Source organism: Mauremys mutica, chromosome 2, assembly GCF_020497125.1.
Source record: "Mauremys mutica isolate MM-2020 ecotype Southern chromosome 2, ASM2049712v1, whole genome shotgun sequence".
NCBI lineage: Eukaryota > Metazoa > Chordata > Testudines > Geoemydidae > Mauremys > Mauremys mutica.
Genome location: NC_059073.1, coordinates 45736137 through 45750809, shown reverse-complemented (window position 1 = coordinate 45750809; position 14673 = coordinate 45736137). Strand labels below are relative to the sequence as shown.

The window sequence follows — 14673 nt, the reverse complement described above, 5'->3', positions numbered from 1 at the left end:
AAAACTTAGGAGTTGAGCCTCTTTTCAAGGAAATTCATATTCATCGCAAGAAGAGGCAGTTTGGTTACAGGGCCAGAGATGAGGTGATGGAAAGCTTGGAAGAAAAATTCAAGAGGGAGTTTATTTGCTCACTCATTGATATTGCTCAAGTGTCCGTCAAATAAAGGTTTGGACAAATGAAGCGCCATGATAAGATCTGGGGCTTTTGTATGACCTTGGTAAGCTGCCAGCAGACAGGAAAACATTCTTGAATAATTGTATGGACCTTTACTGACACATGGGAAATGTTCAGATATCAGTGACAAAGACCTCTGTGTCAAATTGGACAATATCTGTCACATTTTGCCACATGAGAAGCACTCTCTACTCCAGGTTCTCCAGTTCATTCATGAGGCAGAGCTGAAGGACATCTTTGCTAATGTGTGGCTAGTTTTGAGGATTCTGCTCACGCTGCTGGTCACAGTTGTGAGTGGAGAGCACAGCTTTTTGAAGCTCAGGCTCATTAAAACATATTTTCGATCAACGATGGCCAATGAGAGATTGGCATTGCTTGCTATTTTATCACTTGAAAATGCCATTGGCCAGTCTTTGGATCTCTCTGATGTTGTGCTTCAGTTCATGAGGGCAAAGGTGAGAAAAGTGACCTCTTGAACTAAAAGACTAGGGTTAACATTCTAAGGCTGTCCCTTACTGTAACACTATTTAATGTGGGTCCATCCAATGTTGGTGCATAGTTCAATTTCTTGATGTTAGTACATTTCAGTTATTCTTAATAGTAAAAAGTTTCTAGAAGCTTAGAGGAAACAATTTTTTAAATTTGCTTATACATAGCATGAATAAATACAGATTTACAGATCCTAATGTGCAAATTTATCATCTTATATGACAGGGATAAATCATGCATGCAAATCGTGCATCAAAGTCATGAAATGGGGTACAAATGCAATACAAAAATAAAGTATTCAAAAGTTTAACAAATGGAGGGGTGGAGGAACTGAAGACGCTCCTTGCCTGGGGCACCATTTGCTCTTTGTAAATGTATTTACAAAGGAATGTTAAGGTTTCTAAGTAAAGATTAAATAGGATTGTTTAATCTGAAGATTAAATCTCTCCTCCCACACAATATTTTATATATTTAAAAATGATGTATAGTAAACTGTTGGATAGTATACTGCATGCTATGTACAGTTCAAAATGAATAAGCTCTTTAAAAAAGGAAAAACATATTAACCACAACAGTGCATTTTGCAAACTTCTTATCTTTTAGGGCTATTTTAGAAATCTGATTTTATTTTTCCAGTCTATTTTCCCCTTATCTATTTACATTGCCCATGGTTTATGGCTACATTACTGCTTTCTGTCCCCACACCGAGCAGATCATGCTGATAACAATTTAAGCAAAAGGTATGCTTGGAATTTCAGGGATCATCTGACTTAGAGTAACTCTTAGATTTCAAACACCCAGTGTTTGAAACATATGCTTTTGGGTCTGACAAGCTCAAATTCTAAGAGATACTATTAACAAGGCCACAAATGTCCCAGGTTTGACTTTCAGCAAAATATCCCTTTCAGGTGTGGGAGAGTTTTTTACGCACTGAAGGATAAAAGGTGGGTGTTGAAAGCTGAGCAGCAGTACATTTACTTTTTTAACACTTCACTAGCCAGTCAGAATGCTCTCTTAGTTCTACTGTTTTTAACATATATATTAAACTGATGTGGAGTTGTAACAGTTACTTATATATATCTTTTCCTAAGGAAAAAAATATATATTTTTCTTTTTTATCTGCCAGCCAAGTTGAAGAGGTAGGAATATTTGCTCGCTGAGAATTTCCATTCTGGAGGTCAATGACAATGCAGCAATTAAGTAAAATGGCTGAGAAACTGTTATGTAAGTCTTCTAGCAGTAAAACTTGGTGGAAAAAACAAAACTTGTGCTGAATCTTGTTTCAATTATTTGTTAAGAATCCCAAGAAAAATAAGAAAACTTCCTCTGCAAGTGTTTGAGTGTTATTACATTGTTTTATAATCTTTTCTATTGTTTAGCTCACAGTGGTTTTAAGGAATCCACATGTGCAGACTCTGGAGAAGAGAACTTTATGAAAGCCAGCTAGTTTCTGTGAAAATTTCGTGGTCTGATGAAACCATGACACTGAAGTATTGGGGGTTAGTCTGTATCCACAAAAACAACAAGGAGTCCAGTGGCACCTTAAAGACTAACAGATTTATTTGGGCATAAGCTTTCATGGGTAAAAAACCTCACTTCTTCAGATGTGACACTGAAGGTAGTTCATTTTCCCCTAACTTCTTTTATACATTCCCTTTTCAGTTTCTCCTCCATTCCCTCTATACCACGTTTCCTCTTTTCCCTTTCCCTTCCTGCCTTCTGTTCTTTCTCACCAAACCCCTCCTCTTCTCCCTCACACTCTCCTTTTTTAGGACTTGCCTTCTCAGAAGGCTACAGACTGGTGGCATTAGAAAGCAACATAATCAACTCACTTGTGCATGTTTGAATTTCCATGCTTTAGAAGGCAGTGTTTATAAGTTCACACACAAATGCGTGCAAGCAAGTTATTATATCAGAGCTGTGTGTGATGGGCCAGTATTTTTCCACAATGTTTTTCATGGTGTGGCAGAGCTCTGATCTTGCCTCCATGGGTCCTGCGCTTCCAGGCGGCTTATGTTAGCCTCAGTGGCTCACTGTGACTCTCCACATAGCCCGTCTCTCTCTAGGGCCAGGGTTACAGTCTACTGAGCCCTTTTCATCTTAGGCCAGCAAGGAGGTTGGTGAGAGAACTCCCACAGTCTCTGTTGTCCCTGGGGCTTATTTCAGAACAGTTTAACCTCCTTTCCTGACAGGGGCCTGACTTCCCCTCCCAGGAGATGTTCCTGTAGTGGTGGGTTTGGGGGAACCCAGGCCCACCCTCTACTCTGGGTTCCGGCCCAGGGACCCTAATGGTAGCAGCTGTGGGCAGCCAACCTTTCACTGCCAGAGTTGCTACATTTCCCTGGGCCACTTCCCCTCAGCTCTCCTGCTTCTCCCTTCTTCACCCTTACCTTAGGGCTCCCTTAACGATGGTTTGAGGGTGTCTTCATTAACCAGCCTTCAGACACACTTCCTCTCCTCTGCCTGACTGGAGTGAGCCCTTTTTATAGTATCAGCAGGGGCTTAATTAGAGTCAGGTGGTCACATTAGCTTAATGGCCTCACCTGACTCTTTGCAGGTTAATTAGAGTCAGGTGTTCGCATTAGCCTGGAGCAACCCCTGCTCTGATCAGTCAGGGAAAAGAAAACTATTAATCCAGTGGCCAATATATCTGCCTTCTGCTATTCTGCTGTACCCAATTGACCTGGGTCTATCACAATGGATATTTTTACCATTTCTGGTGAGTTCATGTCTCTCAAATTTAATTTATCCCCAAAACTTAATGAAATGGACATTTTGCTTATCACATGAAATTTTGAACTTCAAATACTGAAGCCACTCTTCAATCAAAAATGTCCTCCTTCACAGTAGAAAATGAGCTCTTTACTGACTGAAAAATGGCTTCAGCATTTGAAGCTAAAAATGTCATATGTGTACGTATATAATATGGGGAGGAGGGACACAAAGATAAAATAAGTGGCATTTCGCCCAGTGTTATCTTTTATAGAGAACAATTAGGAGCATTTTATAAACATTCCAGCACAGGGATAGATTTTTCAGTAAAGCATGGATTTCCTGAAAGAAGAAGGATGTTATTTAAAATCCATAGGATTTCAAATGGCAATAATTTTAAGGTAGATCAAGCACTAAACCTACAGAAAATTACTTGACATTGTCCTTAGAAGTTTATTCTATATCTGTTTCAAGATCTTATGTCTTATGTCACTGGGTGTTATGAGATATGTTTAAATGCGTAAGTCATGTATAGGAGGATTATGTGATATTTGGATATATGCAACATCTATATCTAAACTCAGTCATTTTTTTAAGCAAATGCTTTCGTTTAAAGGAAAATAAGGTTGCTGCTCTATTTGAAAATAATGGAAAATTTCAGAAAAACACATTTTTTCCTTCTTTGCTTTTATTTGATTTTAACAATATTAACAATAATGTAAAAAATCCCTTTAAATCCGTAAAGGGTTCAAATTATAAATACAAAAGTCCATTTAAATTCCTTTCATGAGCTCATGCCTTTAGCCTTTCTCCCCCTCCCATCTGAAACATGCAAGAAACAATAAATAACCTAATGATGATACTTACAACCTTATCTATAGCTCTCTAAGCACTTTACAAAGTCAGGTAGTCAGTATTGCCCCTTTCTACAGATGGAGAAACTGAGTCAAAGAGAGGTGAAGTGACTTGCTCCAGGTCACATAGGGAGTCAATAGCAGAACTGAGACCATAACCCAAGTCACCTGATTCTCATTCCCTGCACCACACTCCTGATGCTATTTCAAAGTGCAGCATTTTCAAAAAGGTTCAGCTTTAGCTAGTTATTTTTTCTACCCCTAATTTGTATATCACTAATGTCTGTGATATATATTCTGTTTCAGCAAATGGAAGCAATGACAGAGTGTGTCAGCCCTACTAATCTTGTTAGATCTCCAAGAGCTCCTGAATATCCAGGTAGCAGCCGTTTCCAAGAGCAATTTTTTGGCATTTGTACTACTTGACAAATAAGTTTGCATCCTTTTCTTTCAGATGCAGACCTTGACAGGGTTATCCAGGTTTTGTCATCTTGTGGATGGATTACTGCAATGCACTCTGCATAGAGCTACATTTGAAATCCATCCAGAGGTCATAGCTAGAGCAAAATGCAGGGTATTAAGCATTACAAGAGGTCAGAAAATGGGAAAAGGGACATTTTCTGCTGAAAATTTGGATTTTTCAGTGAAAAATCAAAAACTATATTTTTGATCAAACAGAGAAAATAAAAATTTTGATTTTGGAATGCCTTTGCTGTGGTGGTTTATGGGAGTTCCAGTTTGAATAATAAAATCATAGAATATCAGGGTTGGAAGGGACCTCAGGAGGTCATCTAGTCCAACCCCCTGCTCAAAGCAGGGCCAATCCCCAACTAAATCATTCCAGCCAGGACTTTGTCAAGCCTGACCTTAAAAACCTCTAAGGAAGGAGATTCCACCACCTCCCTAGGTAACCCATTTCAGTGCTTCACCACCCTCCTAGTGAAAAAGTTTTTCCTAATATCCAACCTAAACCTTTCCCACTGCAACTTGAGACTATTACTCCTTGTTCTGTAATCTGCTACCACTGAAAACAGTCTAGATCCATCCTCTTTGGAACCCTCTTTCAGGTAGTTGAAAGCAGATATCAAACCTCCCCTCATTCTTCTCTTCCACAGACTAAATAATCCCATTTACCTCAGCCTCTCCTCATAAGTCATGTGCTCCAGCCCCATAATCATTTTTGTTGCCCTCTGCTGGACTCTTTCCAATTTTTCCACATCCTTCTTGTAGTGTGGGGCCCAAAACTGGACACAGTACTCCAGATGAGGCCTCACCAATGTCAAATAGAGGGGAATGATCATGTCCCTCGATCTGCTGGCAATGTTCCTTCTTATACAGCCCAAAATGCAGTTAGCCTTCTTGGCAACAAGGGCATACTGTTGACTCATATCCAGCTTCTTGTCCACCATAACCCCTAGGTCCTTTTCTGCAGAACTGCTGCCTAGCCACTTGGTCTGTAGTCTGTAGCAGTGCATGGGATTCTTCCGTCCTAAGTGCAGGACTCTGCACTTGTCCTTGTTGAACCTCATCAGATTTCTTTTGGCAAAGTCCTCTCATTTGTCTAGGTTCCTCTGTATCCTTTCCCTACCCTCCAGCGTATCTACCACTCTTGCCAGTTTAGTGTTGTCTGCAAACTTGCTGAGGGTGCAGTCCACGCCATCCTCCAGATCATTAATGAAGTTATTGAACAAAACCAGCCCCCGGACTGACTTTGGGGCACTCCGCTTGATACCAGCTGCCAACTAGACATGGAGCCATTGATCACTACCCGTTGAGCCTGATGATCTAGCCAGCTTTCTATCACCTTATAGTCCATTCATCCAGCCCATACTTCTTTAAGGTGCTGGCAAGAACACTGGGAGACCGTATCAAAATCTTTGCTAAAGTCAAGGAATAACATGTTCACTGCTTTCCCTTCATCCACAGACCCAGTTATCTCGTCATAGAAGGCAATTAGGTTAGTGAGGCATGACTTGCCCTTGGTGAATCCATGCTGACTGTTCCTGATCACTTTCTCTCCGCTAAGTGCTTCAGAATTGATTCCTTGAGGACCTGCTCCATGATTTTTCCAGGGATTGAGGTGAGGCTGACTAGCCTGTAGTTTCCCGAATCCTCTTTCTTCCCATTTTTAAAGATGGGCACTGCATTAGTCTTTTTCCAGTCATCCAGGACCTCCCCGTATCACCATGAGTTTTCAGAGATAATGGCCAATGGCTCTGCAATCACATCTGCCAACTCCTTTAGCACCGTTGGATGCAGTGCATCCAGTCCAGGGACTTGTGCTCGTCCAGCTTTACTAAATAATCCTGAACCACTTCTTTCCCCACAGAGGGCTGGTCAACTTTTCCCCATACTGTGCTGCCCAGTGCAGTAGTGTGGGAGCTGACCTTGTTCGTGAAGAAAGAGGCAAAAAAAGCATTGAGTACACTAGCTTTTTCCATATCCTCTGTCACTAGTTTGCCTTCCCCAATCAGTAAGTGTCCCACACTTTCCCTGACCTTCTTGTTGCTAACGTACCTGTAGAAACCCTTCTTGTGACTCTTAGGCCTGGTCTACACTATGCGTTTAAACTGAATTTAGCAGCGTTAAACCGATTTAACCCTGCACCTGTCCACACAACATATCGATATAAAGGGCTCTTTAAACCGATTTCTGTACTCCTCCCCGATGAGGGGAGTAGCGCTGAAATCGGTATTGCCATGTCGGATTAGGGTTAGTGTGGACGCAATTCGACGGTATTGGCCTCCGGGCGGTATCCCACAGTGCACCATTGTGACCGCTCTGGAAAGCAATCTGAACTCAGATGCACTGGCCAGGTTGACAGGAAAAGCTCCGCGAACTTTTGAATTTCATTTCCTGTTTGCCCAGCGTGGAGCTCTGATCAGCACGGGTGGCGATGCAGTCCCAAATCCAAAATGAGCTCCAGCATGGACCGTACGGGAAATACTGGATCTGATTGCTGTATGGGAAGACAAATCTGTTCTATCAGAGCTCTGTTACAGAAGACGAAATGACAAAGCATTTGAAAAAATCTCCAGGCTATGACAGACAGAGGCCACAGCAGGGAGTCAGCACAGTGCTGTGTGACAAGCGTAACGGACAGCCAAAGAATCAAATGGATGCTCATGGAGGGAGGGAAGGGGGACTGAGGACTCCAGCTATCCCACAGTCCCCACAGTCTCCGAAAAGCATTTGCATTCTTGGCTGAGCTCCCAATGCCTGAAGGGTCAAAAACATTGTCCGGGGTGGTTCAGGGTATATCTCGACAATTTACCCCCCCTTGCCCCCATGAAAGAAAAGGGGGAAAAAATTGTTTCTCGCCTTTTTTCAATGTCACCATATGTCTACTGCATGCTGCTGGTAGATGCGGTGCTGTGGCGCTGAACAGCAGCATCTCTTCCCCTTCCTTTCCTGATGGCAGACGGTACAAAATGGCGGAAAACCGTTCTCATCATCCCGTGAGTGCTCCTGGCTGGCCTCGGTGAGGTTGGCCGGGGGCGCCTGTGTAAAAATGGGAATGACTCCTGGTCATTCCCGGCAGATGGTACAAAAGGCTTGGTAACCACCCTCATCATAGCAGCTGGAGGCTGAGCTCCATGAGCCCCCGCCCTTTCATGTCTAAAGAAAAGATTCTATACTCCCTGGACTATCATAGCAGCAGGAGGTTGCGCTCCTCTCCCCCCCAACCCTTTAATGTCCTGCCTGGACTATCATAGCAGCTGGAGGCTGCCTCTCCCTCATTTTATCTCGCTAAAAAGTCAGTGTTTCTTATTCCTGCATTCTTTATTACTTCATCACACAAATGGGGGGACACTGCCACGGTGGCCCAAGAGGGTTGGGGGAGGAGGGAAGCAACGGGTGGGGTTGTTGCAGGGGCACCCCCTAGAATGGCATGCAGCTCATCATTTCTGCGGGATCTCTGGGGCTCTGACACGGAGCGGCTGTGATCTATAGTTCTCTAGTAGACTTGCCCCATATTCTAGGCAAGACTGACTCTATTTTTAGACAAAACATAAAGAAGGGAATGACCCGGGGAGTCATTCCCATTTTTGTCCATGCGCCCCCGGCCGACCTCACCGAGGCCAGCCAGGAGCACCCATGACAGCAGCAGACAGTACAAAAGGATTGATAACCATCATCGCCAATTTCCAAATGCAAACGGTGCAAAATGACTGATAACCATCATCTCATCACCAATTTACAATGGCAGACAGTGCAATAGGGATGGTAACCGTCAAATGAATGCTGCTGTATAGCACTGCAGTACCGCCTCTGTCAGCAGCATCCAGTACACATACGGTGACAGTGACAAAAGGCAAAACAGGCTCCATGGTTGCCATGCTATGGCGTCTGCCAGGGCAATCCAGGGGAAAAAGGGTGCGAAATGATTGTCTGCCATTGCTTTCACGGAGGAAGGATTGAGTGACAACATTTACCCAGAATCACCTGTGACACTGTTTTTGCACCATCATGCACTGGGATCTCAACCCAGAATTCTAATGGGCGAGGGAGACTGCGGGAACTATGGGATAGCTACAGGATAACTACCCACAGTGCAACGCTCCGGAAATCGACGCTAGCCTCGGTACATGGACGCACACCGCCAAATTAATGTACTTAGTGTGGCCACGTGCACTCGACTTTATACAATCTGTTTTTAAAAAACGGTTTCTGTAAAATCGGAATAATCCCGTAGTGTAGACATACCTTTAGTATCCCTTGCTAGCTGCAACTCCAAGTGTGATTTGGCCTTCCTGATTTCACTCCTGCATGCCTGAACAATATTTTTATACTCCTCCCTGGTCATTTGTCCAATCTTCCACTTCTTGTAAGCTTCTTTCTTTGTGTTTAAGATCAGCAAGGATTTCACTGTTAAGCCAAGCTGGTTGTCTGCCATATTTACTATTCTTTCTACACATCGGAATGGTTTGTTCCAGCAACCTCAATAAGGATTCTTTAAAATGCAGCCAGCTCTCCTGGACTCCTTGTCCCCTAAACTGTCCAAAAACTTCCTGGATTGTCTGTGCACTTCTGTATTGGGGTAATTGAAGTCTCCCATGAGACCCAAGGCCTGTGATCTAGTAACTTCTGTTAGTTGCCGGAAGAAAGTCTCGTCCACCTCATCCCCCTTGTCTGGGGGTCTATAGCTGACTCCTACCACGACATCACCCTTGTTGCTTACATTTCTAAACTTAATCCAGAGACTCTCAGGTTTTTCTGCAGTTTCATACTGGAGCTCTGAGCAGTCATACTACTCTCTTACATACAGTGCAACTCCCCCACCTTTTCTGCCCTGCCTGTCCTTCCTGAACAGTTTATATCCATCCATGACAGTGCTCCAGTCATGTGAGTTATCCCACCAAGTCTCTGTTATTCCAGTCACATCATAATTCCTTGACTGCAACAGGACTTGGGTTCCTCGGGCTCCCATTCTCTTCCATGGGCCAGACTTCCTGGCTAGACTACAATCTCCCAATATTAGGGTGACCATACATCCCCTCCGAAAAAACCCTAATACCATCCCAGTACACACACATACCTCCAGCTCCTCCACCAAATAGCCCCTCACAGTACACCACACCCCTCCAGCACCTCCCAAAATAAATACCTCCTCAAACACCCCCCAACAGTACCCCATTACAGATCCCCACCCCCCACCCCCCAAAGCAGTGTCCTCTATTTGGGAACTTGAAATATGGTAACTCTACCCATGATGCAGCATGGTCTCCCCTTTTGCTGAGCCACTGTAGTGCCTCATTAGAGTCCCTGGCTATGAAGCATCATGAGAGATGAAGTCTCAGAGAGGAACCAAGCCCAAAGGAGAGAATGGGGGCATGGAGCAGCTGAACTACAATCCCCATGAGGCACTGTGGCAGTATTTACAAACCAAAAGTTTTTGGTTTTCAGTCAAAACATTAAGTTTTCAGGTTTTGGTTCTTTGTTTGTTTGAGGGAAGGGGGTTTACGAAAAGCAAAAATCTTCCACAGAAAGAAGGCTCTTTTGTGAAAAAGTTTGTTTAGTCTAAAACCCAATTTTTTATCTAAAAACAGTTTTGACGGAAAATTCCCAGCCAGCCTCCATAAGCATGTTATACTTGTCTATAGTCCATACTAGCTGTCCATTCATTTCTGGGTGAAGTTAAGGGTGCAGTGGCATAACAAGTTCCCAGAGGGTCTTGGTGCAAGAATAGATAGGGGGCCCTTTCACGATTCCAAAATCCTCCCCCCGCTCACTCACTGACAGCCCCAATCCAGCCTCCCCATCCCCTAGTTCATTTCTGGCCCCCTCACAGAATATATCTGGGCAGTTGTCCATCAGGGAAAAAAATCCATCCTGGCCCTTGCAGGTGACCTGCTGCAGCCCTAAAGTATGGAATTTGTTTATAGTCATTGTCATAATGCAGAGCTGCAGGTGTTATGAGCCTGTTGAGAGCAATGCAGAGCTTCCTGTTCTCTCTGTGGCCCATGAAGGAAGGGAATTAAGAGGGAAATTCAGAGATTTACATATTCACAGAAAGAAGGGACTACCATAACTATCCATCCTAACCCCACATACACACATACCAGGGAATTTCTCTCAGAAGCTGGATTAAAGCCTATTCTTTAGAATTCTGTGATATCTTATCTTGGTGTACAATGGCATTTTATTTCATTTTAAAGACTCCCAGCAATGGTGAGTCCATCACTTTGCCTGGTAAGCTGTTCCGATGTTTAATTACCCTGACTGTAATGCTCACATTCTGGGCACTAATATGCACTGGCGACTCTATGGAGTTCTCCTCAAGCTTGCGGAATGAACGTATCATGAGTTCTGTCAATAAACTAGAGGGATTATGCAGCATTCCACTACAATAAACCCTTTTTATTTCCCTGATATCAAGCATTAAGAATGACTAATAGTATTAATATTAAATTGAATAGACAGTAGTTCGGCCCCACACATACAAAAGAGTTTATCTTACTGTTTGAATTTGCATTTTAGGTGGGCTGGCAACTATTTCACTTTTGTTTGTCTGAAGTTTCCAGTAGAATATTTGTACAAGTAGAAGTTATTGGCCCTGGAAACCAAAGTTTGCTCACTGCTCATCCACAGGTATAAGCTGGGTCTCAATGAGCTCTCCCCTGCCATAGAATCATAGAAGAGTAGGATTGGAAGGGACCTCAGAAGGTCATCTAGTCTAACCCCCTGCTCAAAGCAGGACCACTCCCCAGACAGATTTTTACCCCAGTTCCCTAAATGGCCCCTCTCAAAGCTTGAGCTCACAACCCTGGGTTGAGCAGGCCAATGTGCAAACCACTGAGCTATCTGTCCTCCCCCCACATATAGTGATGAACAGGGGGGGAAAGACTTTAGGAGCAGATTATATTTGCATAGACACATCTACTCTGCCTAGAGGACCAGCAAATGGAACTGCTTTGCCAAAGTGACCAATTTTGGCTGGTTTTAGGTTACAATTCCCTCTAGTATTGAATGCAAGGGTAATGAAATGTTGTTGTCTTTATTGTATGAGTAAAGGGCAGCAGAAATGTACTTAGCCTGCCCTGATTCAGGGTGTCAACCTAAACTGAACGGTAACGCAGAAGTTGTGCTAGCAGTGAGGTTGCCTGCTACCTAGTGAAATTGCTGAGAGCTGGGCTAAATGGTGGAGCCTCAGGATGTGGCAGTGTAGAAGTAACAGCAAGCAGTAGTGGTAGAGAAGCAGTGGTAGGCAGCAGCAATAGGCTAGTCACAGAGATATATGGCGGCAGCAAATACATTGCTTGATACCCCCTCTCAGGGATGGAATGTGAATGCACCTCTGAACTCTGGGTCTTTGCTGCTAAGAACAACCAAATGGGAGTGGGGTGGAGTGAAGGGAAAGGGGGGTTAAAGGGATGTTCATTTCTTGGACTATCACACTGCAAGGTGGGAAACCAAGGCAAAGGACACTGCCCAGTGTACTGTGGGGTGGTTGTTTGCTTATGGCCATGTGCTTTTGAATCATGGTTGTGGTGTTTTTCCAAATTAATGATGGATTCCCTTTCCCTTTCAATACATTTTCTTTTGCTATACATAGACTCGGTGCTACAAGTGAGGAAGTCTTGCCTCTTAGAGGCTAGACGCGGGCTCAAGCTCATTCTGTTTTGTATTGTTGCTGCTGACACCACCGGGAAGAAGGGTTACACATGCAATCTATTATGAATAATCAGACGTAACCATCTTTATCAAATTCCTGTAGACATCAAGAGTGTTTCCATTGCTGAGGGACTAGACGGAGGCAGTCACGCTCCATAAAGTTTAGTCTGGTAATCCGTACTGTCTAGCTAGGTACTTATATGGCCCCGATTATGTGACTCCAAGTATCTCACAGTCTTTAACATATTTCTCCTCACAATACTCTTGTGAGATGGGGGAGTCCTATTAACACACTTTTACACATGGGGAACTACAGCACAGAGAGAATACTGCCTGCCGAGTGCCAGCCACCAAAGTTTGTGGACTACTTTGCCTTCCTATTTTAACCACTGTTCATAAGTGCAATTGGGACTGAACTTTGGAAATTCACACTTGGAGATTGAGCTGGAACTCCTTTTCCCTCCCTAGATTTTGGTGTGGGAAACGGTTTTATGGTCTAGGGTTTATGTTTGGCTCGTTAGAGAGACAATGGCTCATCTTCCTAGTTGAAATTTGGATCCAGGATGGGATTCTGCAACATCCTCTGCAAAATTTAAGGATGTTTAGATCAAGCGTTTTAGTTTGTGCTTATCCACGTTCCTTAAATAGTGTAAATAGCTTCGATTATAGAAACAGAAATTTGGCATACATAGAATTAACACCACATAAGTAAGTGACACAAGAAAGCTCCCCTAATTATATGCCTTCAGATTGCTTCTAAATAACACTTGTCTTTGCCAGAGTGATTCTAGGAATTTTGCAAGCACAGCAAAATATATGATCTTTTTACATCACATATTAGCATTTCTAAGAAATGAAATCCTTTCCCATTTAAAAAATAATTTCATTTTTTAGATTTAGTTAAGTACTTATCTTGGTAAAATCTAGGGTTCATAAAACTGATAAACTACTTTGGTAAGGTTTTATAACATTCAGTCATGTATTGCCACTGCAATTGTAAGAGGAAAATATATTGGCCTTTTCTTCTTAGAAAAGACTCTTAGTTATAATTGAAAATAGATCTGTTGGTAACATGTCATTGAAGATGTAGCTTTTATCATTACAGGAAAAGCACAGCTCCTGTGAGTTTGTTTTTTTCAAATCTACTTACAGTAATCCAAAAATGGTCTGTTTGTTATATCCTTATCTGAAACATATTGCTCTAAGGTCAAACGAGGAATTGAAACTACATTCCATTGCCTTATATTTTCCCCTGTGGGATGTTGCCTTTTGATGCAGCACCCTAGGGCATTTGAGCAGCTGAGCTTTTCAGCTTTTATGTATGCATCCATCAAAAGTTATCCAGTTCATGCTTTTTATCTAAATTTGCATGGGCATAATGGAAACTGCACATAGATTTTACTTTTAAAATTGTGACTACACAATTGACACTTAAACCATTTTTCATGGTGCAGAAGTAGCCATGTATACAAATGTGTACTTGTTTGCAACCAGTTTTAAAATGTCATCATGTATATTAACTTCTATGTGCAACCTGCATGCTTGCTTCTCAGCTTTCACGGATATATCCATTAATAAGGTTTTGAAATTTAGCAGACATAGGAATAAGAATTTTGCTAATATAACTTTTTCTCTATTTGTTAAACAAAATACACCTGCATGAAACTGGTGATTTTTTTTACAGTAATTAGCCCCAAATTTTTCAGCAGTTTGTTTTGCATGATTTTGTACCCTGAACACTTCCATATTTCCAAAATTCAAACACTCCAAAATCTTTCAAAGTGAAGCATGTGGTAGCTTAGAAAGCCACTTTGTGAAAATTTGGCAAAATTTATTAGTATGAATTTACAATGGGAAGTGCAAAAATCTGAGAGAGTCTCCCTAGAAGCCACATGGCCTGGAGAAATACATACAGGGTAGGGAGACTGGACTTTTTGACTTCTGTTCCCTCTCTTCCACTGGTGGGCCTTAACACAAGTCCTTTTTTTACAGCTATTATTATAAAGGGTTATACACTCCATAGTGAAGGATGCAATCAGGTATCATTATAAGACCTATTTGTCAGCTCCCTATAACTAATGTAATTGGTTTGGCTTGAAAAATGCTCTTTCTACTCAGAAGCAGCAAAGAATCCTGTGGCACCTTATAGACTAACAGACGTTTTGCAGCATGAGCTTTCGTGGGTGAATACCCACTTCTTCAGATGCAAGTATTCACCCACGAAAGCTCATGCTGCAAAACGTCTGTTAGTCTATAAGGTGCCACAGGATTCTTTGCTGCTTCTACAGAACCAGACTAACACGGCTACCCCTCTGATACTCTTTCTAC

General features: G+C 42.6%; 1 long non-coding RNA gene across 1 annotated transcript; it reads left to right on the top strand.

The window, feature by feature from the left end:
- Positions 1-3336: 3336 nt before the first annotated feature.
- Positions 3337-4839, top strand: LOC123362839. The gene is made up of 3 exons (XR_006576595.1): positions 3337-3383; positions 4537-4609; positions 4685-4839. It is a non-coding gene; the product is annotated as an uncharacterized LOC123362839 (long non-coding RNA).
- Positions 4840-14673: the final 9834 nt, after the last annotated feature.